This window comes from Mobula hypostoma, chromosome 5, assembly GCF_963921235.1.
Source record: "Mobula hypostoma chromosome 5, sMobHyp1.1, whole genome shotgun sequence".
Taxonomy (NCBI): domain Eukaryota; kingdom Metazoa; phylum Chordata; class Chondrichthyes; order Myliobatiformes; family Myliobatidae; genus Mobula; species Mobula hypostoma.
Genome location: NC_086101.1, coordinates 3937500 through 3948448, shown reverse-complemented (window position 1 = coordinate 3948448; position 10949 = coordinate 3937500).

Sequence of the window (10949 nt, the reverse complement as noted above, 5' to 3'; positions counted from 1 at the left end):
CCTGCTGAGTAACTCCAGCATTGTGTGTGTGCTGTGCAAAGCAGTGAGGTGACTGTTCATGCGCTGACGGATTGTTCAGCTACTCCCTCCCTGAAGGGAGTAAGGAGAAGAGAACATGTTACCAGCACAGACACCGATCACCTCCACACCGCAGAAACAACTCTTGTCCTTTCTCCACTGACCTTCGGAGATCTTTGTCCGGCGAACCTGCAGCTCGGAGACTGCGTGAGTGTTCAGTGTGTAGATTCCGCTGTCACACACTTCCTCGGACATTAAATACTGTAGATCAACAAAGGATTCAACCCTGGGTTAAGCGCTCAATGTACCCACCTCAAAGCCACACAATAACCCCTGATTTAATTTTTATTCATAGAAACATAGAAAACCTACAGCACAATACAGACCATTCGGCCCACAATGCTGTGCCAAACATGTACTTACTTTAGAAATTACCTAGAGTTACCCATAGCCCTCTATTTTTCTAAGCTCCATGTACCTATCCAAGAGTTTCTTAAAAGACCCTATCGTATCCGCCTCCACCACCGTCGCCGGCAGCCCATTCCACACACTCACCACTCTCTGTGTTAAATAACATACCTCTGTCCTCTGTACCTACTTCCAAGCACCTTAAAACTGTTCCCTCTCGTGTTAGCCATTTCAGCCCTGGGGAAAAGCCTCTCACTATCCACACGATCAATGCCTCTCATTATCTTATGCACCTCAATCAGGTCACCTCTCATCCTCCGTCGCCCCAAGCAGAAAAGGCTGAGTTCACTCAACCTGTTTTCATAAGGCATGTTCCCCAATCCAGGCAACATCCTTGTACATCTCGTCTGCACCCTTTCTATGGTTTCCACATCCTTCCTGCGGTGAGGTGACCAGAACTGAACACAGTACTCCACAGTCTGACCAGGGTCCTATATAGCTGCAGCATTAACTCTTAAACTCAGTCCCAGGATTGATGAAGGCCAATACACCGTACGCCTTTTTAACCACACAGTCAACCTGCGCAGCGGCTTTGAGTGTCCTATGGACACGGACCCCAAGATTTCTCTGATCCTCCGCACTGCAAAGAGTCTTACCATTAATACTGTATTCTTCCAAAATGAACCACCGCACACTTATCTGTGTCGAACTCCATCTGCCACTTCTCAGCCCAGTTTTGCATCCTATCAATGTCCCGCTGTAAGTTCTGACAGTCCTCCATACTATCCACAACACTCCCAACCTTTGTGTCATCAGCAAATTTACTAACCCATCCCACCACTTCCTCATCCAGGTCATTTATAAAAATCACGAAGAGCAAGGATCCCAGAACAGACCCTCAGGCACACCACTGGTCACCGACCTCCACGCAGAATATGACCCGTCTACAACCACTCTTTGCCTTCTGTGAGCAAGCCATTTTTGGATCCACAAAGCAAGGTCCCCTTGGATCCCATGCCTCCTTACTTTCTCAATAAACCTTGCATGGGGTACCTTATCAAATGCCTTGCTGAAATCCATATACACTACATCAATGGCTCTCCGTTCATCAATGTGTTTAGTTACAACCTCAAAAAAACTCAATCAAGCTCGTAAGGCACGACCTGTCTTTGACAAAGCCATGCTGACCATTCCTAATCATATTATGCCTCTCCAAATGTTCAGAAAACCTGCCTCTCAGGATCTTCTCCATCAACGTACCAACTTCTGAAGTAAGACTCACTGGTCTATAATTTCCTCAGCTGTCTCTACTCACTTTCTTGAATAAGGGAACAACATCTGCAAACTTCTCATCCTCCAGGACTTCTCCCGTCCCCACTGATGATGCAAAGATCATCGGCAAAGGCTCAGCAATCTCCTCCCTTGCCTCCCACAGTAGCCTGGGGTACATCTCATCCGGTCCCGATGACTTATCCAACTTGATGCTTTTCAGAAACTCCAGCACATCCTCTTTGTTGATGTCTATATGCTCAATCTTTTCAGTCTGCTATAATTCATCCATACAACCGCCAAGATCGTTTTCCGTTGTGAATGCTGAAACAAAGTATTCATTAAGTACGTCCGCTACCTCCTCCAGTTTCATATGCACTTTCCCGCCTTCACACTTGATTGGTCCTATTCTCTCACATCTTATCCTCTTGCTCTTCACATACTTGTAGAATGCCTTGGGGATTTCCTTAATCCTGCTCGCCAAGGCCTTCTCGTGGCCCCTTTTGGTCTCCTAATTTCATGCTTAAACTCCTTACTGCTGGCCTTATAATTTTCTAGATCTGTATAATTACCTAGTTTTTTTGAATCTTTCATAAGCTTTTCGTTTCCTCTTTACTAGACTTTCAACAGCCTTTGTGTACCATTGTTCCTGTACCTTACCACCCTTTTCCTGCCTCATTGCAACGTACCTATGCAGAAAACCACGCAAATATCCCCTGAACATTTGTCACATTTCTGCTGCATATTTCCCTGAGAACATATGCTCCCAATTTATGCTTCCAAGTTCCTGCCTGATAGCTTCATATTTCCCCTTATTCCTATTAAATGCTTTCCTAACTTGTCCATTCCTATCTCTCTCCAATGCTATGGTAAAGGAGATAGAATTGTGATCACTGCCTCAAAAATGCTCTCCCACTGAGAGTCCTGACACCTGCCCAGGTTCATTTCCCAATACCAGATCAAGTACAGCCTCTCCTCTTGTAGGCGTATCTACATATTGTGTCAGGAAACCTTCTTGGACACACCTAACAAACTCCACCCCATCTAAATCCCTTGCTCTCGTGAGATGCCAATCAATATTTGGGAAATTAAAATCTTCCTCCACGACAGCTCTGTTGCAATTATACCTTTCCAGAATCTGTCTCCCTATCTGCTCCTCGATGTCCCTGTTACTATTGGGTGGCCTATAAAAAAAACACCCAGTAGAGTTATTGACCCCTTCCTGTTCCTAACTTGCACCCACAGAGACTCCGTAGACAATCCCTCCATGACTTCCTCCTTTTCTGCAGCTCTGACACTATCTCTGATCAACAGTGCCATGCCTTCACCTCTTTTGCTTCCCTCCGTGTCCTTTCTGAAACATCTAAAGCCTGGCACTCTTAGTAACCATTCCTACCCCTCAGCCATCCAAGTCTCTGTAATGGCAACAACATTAAAGCTCCAAGAACTGATCCATGCTCTAAGCTCATCCGCTTTGTTCATGATTCTCCTCGCATTAAGATGGACACATTTCAAACGATCGGTCTGAGCGCATCCCTTCTCTATCACCTACCTATGCTCACTCTCACGCTGCCTATAAGCTTTCTCAATTTGTGATTCAACTGCCCCTTCCTCCGTCTCTTCCGTATGGTTCCCAACCCCCAGCAATTCTAGTTTAAACTCTCCCCAATAGCACGAGCAAACCTTCTCTCTAGAATATTCGTCCCCTCGGTGTACAGGTCACACCTACCCCAAAAGAGGTCCCAAGGATCCAGAAATCTGAATCCCTGCCCCCTGCTCCAATCCCTCAGCCACATATTTATCCTCCACCTCAATCTATTCCTATACTCACCGTTGGGTGGCACAGTCAGTAATCCTGAATTTACTACCCTTGTGGTCCTGCTTCTGTGCTTCTTTCCTAACTCCCTGTCGTCTGTTTTCAGCACCTCCTCCCTTTTCCTAACTATGTCATTGGTACCAATATGTACTAAGACGTCTGGATGTTCACCTTCCCACTTCAGGATATCGTGGATGCGATCAGAAACATCCTGGACCCTGGCACTTGGGAGGCAAACCACCAACTATGTTTCTTTCCTGCGTCCACAGAATCGCCTGTCTGACCCCCTAACTACAGAGTCCCCTATCACTGCTGCCTTTTTCCTTTCCCTACCCTTCTGAGCCACAGGGTCGGACTCTGTGCCAGAGGCACGGCCACTGTTGCTTCCCCCAGGTAGGTCGCTCCCCCCAAAAGTACTCAAACAGGAGTACTTATTGTTAAGGAGGGCAGTCACAGGGGTACTGTCTAGTATCTGACTCTTGCTCTTCCTTCTCCTGACTGTTACCCACTTATCTGTCTCCCCAGGCCCCGGAGAGACTACCTGCCTATAGCTCCTCTCTATCACCTCCTCACTCTCCCTGACCAGATGAAGGTCATCGTGCTGCATCTCCAGTTCCCTAACCCGGTCCCTAAGGAGCTGCAGCTCGACGCTTCTGCTGCAGATGTGGCCGTCCGGGAGGCTGGGAGTCTCCCAGACTTCCCACATCTGACACCCAGTAAAGAACACCGGCCTCACAGACATACTTCCTGTTTCTATTCTTCACAAGTAACTTGCCTCGCCTCGACCTGTTATCACTGAAGACCTGTTGAGCCAAAGCCCTCCTTCTCTGACTCCCTCTACTCCGGCACCCGCTCTATAAATCTGTCTTCATTTTAAATTCTTCACAGTGGTTTAACTCGTTGACGTCCATGCGCCTGTGCAGTTGTGCCTCGATCAAACTGCTGAAGAAAAAATGTTCTCCTTTTAAATTCTTCCCGCCGGTCTAACTCGCTGATGTCCACGCACCGCATGGTCATGCCTCAGTTCCTATCTGTTCATCTGGAAACACACGGAAAGTTTTCTGAGAAACCGCATAACCAGCAGAAAGATTTAAGTGTTTAAAGACATTTCCGGAGCACAAGTATAAAGGAGAATGAAACGACTGTTAGTTTGGATCCAATACAGCACCAGAACAACCCACAATGAGATAAACACCACAATAATAATAAAACATCACAATCAATGTAACTACATGGGATAGCTTATCGACACAGATTGATTGTGTGTCCATAAAGTGACCACAGGCAGAAAGTGACCGACAGGAAATGATGATGTAGTGGTGGATGGGGTGTGGAGGGGTTGATCAGACTTACTGCTTGGGGAAAGTTACTATTTTTGGGTCTAGCAGTCCGGGCGTAGATGCTACGTGGCCTCCTCCCTGGTGAGAGTGTGGAGCAAATGTCCATCAACAGGGAAGGTGGGATCCTTCATGATGTTATCAGCCCTTTTCCAGCTCCTTTTCTGTCGATGTGCCTTGATGGGGTCAGGCAGGTGCTGGTGATACTTTGGGCAGTTTCCACCGAGATTTGTTTCTTCACACACATTTTGATGAGAAAACAAAACACAGTCAGTAAATCCAGTAAAAACCTTTCAGTTAGAACTGGTATTGGCCTAAAACATTAGCTTGGTCCCCCCTCCACAGAGGCTGCCTGGCCGACTAAATATTTCCAACAGTTTCTCATTTTATTTCAGATTTCCAGCAGCTGCAGTTTCCTGTTTCGGTTTCCATTTTAAAAGTGCGGCTTCCCTTCTGCACTAATTAACTTCGAATGACCTCCTTGACGAAGTTTGCCGCCTTTCTCATCGATGAGTTGCTCCTGGGTCCCCTTGATTAAAATTGTAACTTTTAATTTTAGGGTTAGTGTGGTTGGGGAGAGACAGGAAGGGATGATGCAGCCTGGAAATAAGCAGTCAGAATAAGGGACAAAGGCTGGTCCCTGACTGGCACTGCGTGGCAAGGTGAAGTACTCCACAGTGTAGACTCCCAATCAGCAGAACCCCATGTGCAGAGATTGGGGTGTTGTACCTCACAGTGTAGACTTCCAACCAGCATTACCACGTGTGCAGAGTCTCAGGGTGGGGTACCCCCCGGTGCAGAGTCTCAGGGTGGACAACCCCTCAGTGCAGAGTCTCAGGGTGGAATATCCCACGGTGCAGAGTCTCGGGGTGGAGAACCCCTCGGTGCAGAGTCTCAGGGTGGACAACCCCACGGTGCAGAGTCTCAGGGTGGTGTACCCCACGGTGCAGAGTCTCAGGGTGGAGAACCCCTCGGTGCAGAGTCTCAGGGTGGACAACCCCACGGTGCAGAGTCTCAGGGTGGTGTACCCCACGGTGCAGAGTCTCAGGGTGGACAACCCCACGGTGCAGAGTCTCAGGGTAAAGTACCCCATGGTGCAGAGTCTCATGGTGGCGTACCCCACGGTGCAGAGTCTCAGGGTGGAATACCCCACGGTGCAGAGTCTCATGGTGGAGAACCCCATGGTGCAGAGTCTCAGGGTGGAATACCCCACGGTGCAGAGTCTCAGGGTGGAGATCCACGGTGCAGAGTCTCAGCGTGGAGAACCCCACGTTGCAGAGTCTCACGGTGGTCTACCCCACGGTGCAGAATCTCAGGGTGGAGAACCCCACGGTGCAGAATCTCAGGGTGGAGAACCCCACGGTGCAGAGTCTCAGGGTGGAATACCCCACGGTGCAGAGTCTCAGGGTGGTGTACCCCACGGTGCAGAGTCTCAGGGTGGTGTATCCCACGGTGCAGAGTATCAGACAGTGATTATTCTGGAAAAGGTGTGGAAAGGTAAGAAGAGTCTTAATTGGACCATAAGATGGAGTGACAGAAGCAGGCCAATCTGCCCATCGAATAGCTCAGCATTTCCAATATGGCCAATTGATTTTTCATCTCAACCCCATTCTGCTGCCTTCTCCCTATAACCCTTGATCTCCTGACTAACCAAGAACCTATTCATCTCCACTTTAAATATACTCAGTGACTCGGACCATGGCAGTCTGTGGAAATGAGTTCCAGAGATTCACCACCTTCTGACTCAGGAAATTTGTCCTGATCTCTGTTGCCTCTATTCCGGGGCTGTGTCCTCTGGTCATAGACTCTCCCACTATTGGAAACATCCTCTCCACAGCCACTCTATCTGGGCCTTTCAATATTTGCTAGTTTTCACTGAGATAACATCACCACCACCACCCTCATCCTTACCAGCTCCAGCGTGTACACCTCATACATTAACCTTTTCATTTCTGGATCATTCTCGTGAACCTTCTCTGGACCATCTCCAATGCCAACGAAGGCCCGACCCTCACAGTAGCTCCTTGGCACAGATCGGCATCTCAGGGTGCAGAGACTCAAGGTATCACTAAGTTGGAAAAGTCGCCTCTCCATGAGAGTGTTATCGTGACTGGAGGGCTTCCGTAATATAGCGCAATATAAGCTGGGAACTGTTTTATTCTCATGAACTAAGTATTCTGCACTCCAGCCTTACAGAGATGCGCTGAGCATCTGCTGGTACATTCCGTCCCGAATGGGTGAAAGCAGAGTGTGAGAGCGAATAACTGGGGCAATTCCCCCACCTGGTGGCCGCACAGGGAAGTGCACCTTCTGCTTCAGTTTCTTTGATTTGTAAAGGTTTGTCATGGAGGATTTTAGAATCACATTCAGAGCAAAACTAAAACTACGGATAGAAAGATTTCCTTAAGGATCAGTGTCTGTGTGTGGAGTCATGGGGGATTGGCGAGGTCTGATTACGTGTCTGTGTGGAAGGTGAAGATGGGTGTGGAAGTTGGGAAATTTGTCCGATCTGATGTTCTGCTGTTTTGTAAAACAGTAGTTCATCTTTATTAATGCCCTGAATTCAGGATCCCGCCAATCCAGCTGATCGATGTGAGAAGCTTCAGTTTATGACAGTGCCACTTTCAATGTGAGGATGGGATGGGGAGCAGCCTGAAGATCAGTCCTGACGAAGGGTCTCGGCCCGAAACGTTGACTGTTCGTTTCCATGGATGCTGCCCGACCTGCTGAGTTCCTCCAGCGTTTTGTACGTGTTGGTCTGAAGATCAGTGCAGTTTCACGGCGCGGCGTCGCCACCTGCTGCTGGAAAGCGGTACAGCAGGCAGGGCAGGTTCAAAGTGCAACTCCCTACTGGAGCAAAGTCAAATTAAATTTATTATCAAAGTGCGTGCACTTCACGATGTACGAACTTGAAATTCATTTTCTTGTCAGCGTTCACAGCGAAATAAGTAAAAACAATTCAATTTTGGTGGAAAATACACGTAGACAAAACAAGCAATCAATGTGCAAAAGAGGACAATTTCTGCAAATAGTCATCGAATCATAGAGCACTACAGCAGACAACAGACGCTGCTCCACCAACACAGACTGAAGCAAGACTTTCCAGCCGCAGATCCATGGTCTCTGCTGATGCCACCACCAACAGCAGAGAAACAGATCCTTCGGCCCATCTGGTCCGTGTTGAGCTGGTATTCTGCCGAGTCTCACTGACTTGCACCTGGATAATAGTCCACCATACCCTTTCCATGCATGTACTTATCCAAGCTCAGATATTGAAATCGAACCACCTCCACAGAGAGCTCGTTCCGCACTCGCACCACTCTCTCAGTAAACACGTTCCCCTCCAGCTTCCCCTTTCATGTTTCACCCTTCACCCTTAACCTATGAACTCTAGTCGTAGTCCCATCCATAAACAGTATTGATGCCTGCATCCATTTTCCCGATATATACCGTTCCTCTCATAATCCTCCATCAAATCGTTCCTCATTCACCTGAGCTTCAGGGAATTATGTCCCTGTCTAGTCAACCTTTCCTTATGACTTAAGTCCTCACGTCTTGGCAACATCCTTCTAAATTTTCTTTATACTCTTTCGATTTTATTAATATCTTTCCTGTAGGTAGGAGACCAGGAGGGCACACAATACTCCAAATTAAGCCTCACCAACATGTTATGCAAATTCAACATAATATCCCAATTCCAGAACTCAAAGGGTACTTTGATATATAAAAGGACACTGTGCCGAACATTTCCTTTACAACCCCTGTACCTGAGACGCCACTTTCAGGGAATTCCGGATCTGTATTCCCAGATACCTCTGTTATACCACACTCCTCAGTGCACTAACATTCACCCTGTAAGTCCTAGTGACACACACAAAATGCTGGAGGAACTCAGCAGGCCAGGCAGCATCTATGGAAAAGAGTACAATTGGCGTGTCGGGCCTGCTGAGTTCCTGCAGCATTTTGTGGGAGGTGTCTGTGCAACACCTCACTTGTTTCCATTAAATTCCATCTGCCGTTTTCAGTCTATTCTTTCCAGCTGGACCAGATCTCGCTGTAAGCTTTGATAGTCTTCCTCGCTGTCCACTGTGCGCCGGTCTGATGACTCTGCTTGCTATACTATCATGCAGATCGTTGATATTGAAGACAAACACCAATGGACCCAGCACCGATGGCGTTACGGGAAATATACAGGCAGGGATAGCAGAACGGCTGACAGGCAGGAGGCAGAGACTGGGGATAAGAGGGGCTTTTTCAGGTTGGCCGTCAGTGAATTGTGGTGTTCCTCGGAGGTGTTACGAATTGTAACGTCTTGAAACAAACCAGCAGCAAGAGATTTTACACTGAGTCCGGTTTTGATGTTAAAACCGCTCCTGACGAAGTGTAAACAACAGGAATTCTGCAGATGCTGGAAATTCAAGCAACATACATCAAAGTTGCTGGTGAACGCAGCAGGCCAAGCAGCATCTATAGGAAGAGGCGCAGTCGACGTTTCAGGCCGAGACCCTTCGTCAGGACTAACTGAAGGAAGACTACCTGACGAAGTGTCTCGGCCCGAAACGTCGACTATACCTCTTCCTGGAGATGCTGCCTGGCCTGCTGCGTTCACCAGCAACTTTTATGCGTGTTGCTTGAAATTTCAGCATCTGCAGATTTCCTCGTGTTTGCATCTTTATCAGTAACTATTTATAATATAGTAACTTAACCAAGGTAAACAAAAGTTAGCAGTGTTATGTGTCTATATGTGTGTAAATATAACGCAAAAACCATTGAGCTTAGTGAAACAAGGTTTAGAGTCTTGAGATGGTTCAGTAGGAAAGTTCAGTAATCCACGTGATAAATGATGGGAGAGAGATATTTGTAATCCACGGTGAAACGCAAAGACAAGGTAAGTAGGAAGTATTCCACAGATTCCACGTTGGTAAAACGAGATAACAGTCCCCGCAGATCCTGTCCGTCCTGCCGTCCCAGGCAAGGGCTACAAAATTGGTCCCACAAGATACCCCCGAACAGTGACAGTCACACATTCGTTATGCACTCCGTGCCGATGTTTAACCCACCCTTGTGGGCACAAGAGAGTTCCAAGCCCCAGCTGTGCCAAGCTGAAGCTACCGGCTTCCCCAGTCTCTCTCTCTCTCTCTCTGTCTTTCTCTCTGTCTCTCTCTCTCTCTCTCTCTCTGTCTCGCACTCTCTCTCTGTCTCTCTCTCTCTCTCTGTCTCTCACTCTCTGTCTCTCTCTCTCTCTGTCTCTCTCTGGCTCTCTCTCTCTCTCTCTCTGTCTCTCTCTCTCTCTCTCTCTGTCTCTCTCTCTCTCTCTCTCTCTCTCTGTCTCTGTCTCTGTCTCTCTCTCTCTCTCTCTGTCTCTCTCTCTCTCTCTGTTTATGAGTTTAAGTTCGCAGCAGCCTGTGACTGACGTCATAGTCCCGCCTCACTCAGGCGCTCTTAAAGTGACAGTCCACAGTAAACGAAATCTGTGGGTTCGTAACAGGGGTCAGTATTGGGACCGCTACTTGTCGCATTGTCAGTGATTTAGATAATAGAATTAATGGCCTTGTGGCAAAATTTACAGACGATACAAAGATAGGTGGATGGGCAGGTAGTGCTGAGAAAGCAATGCGTTTGCAGCAGGATTTAAGACAAATGGCAGAAAAATGGCAGATGGAATACACTCACAACACGCTGGAGGAACTCAGCAGGTCAGGCAGCATTCTTGGAAAAGATCGGTCGACGTTTCGGGCCGGAACCCTTCGTCAGGACTATAGAGGGAAGGGGTAGAGGCCCTATAAAGAAGGTTGGGGGAGGGTGGGAAGGAGAAGGTGTTGCTTTGATCCCAGCATCTGCAGGTGGAATACAATGTTGGAAAATGTACGATACTACATTTTGGTAAAAGGAAAAAAGGTGCAGAGTATTATCTAAATGGGGAGAAAATTTAAACATCAGAGGTGCAAACAGACTTTGGAGTCCACGTGCAAGACTCCCAGAAGGTTAATTTTACAGGCTGAATCTGTGGTAAAGAATGCAAATGCAATGTGGACTTTAATTTCAAGTAGAATAGAATATATAAACAAGGAGTAATGTTGAGGCTTTATAAGACTCTAGTC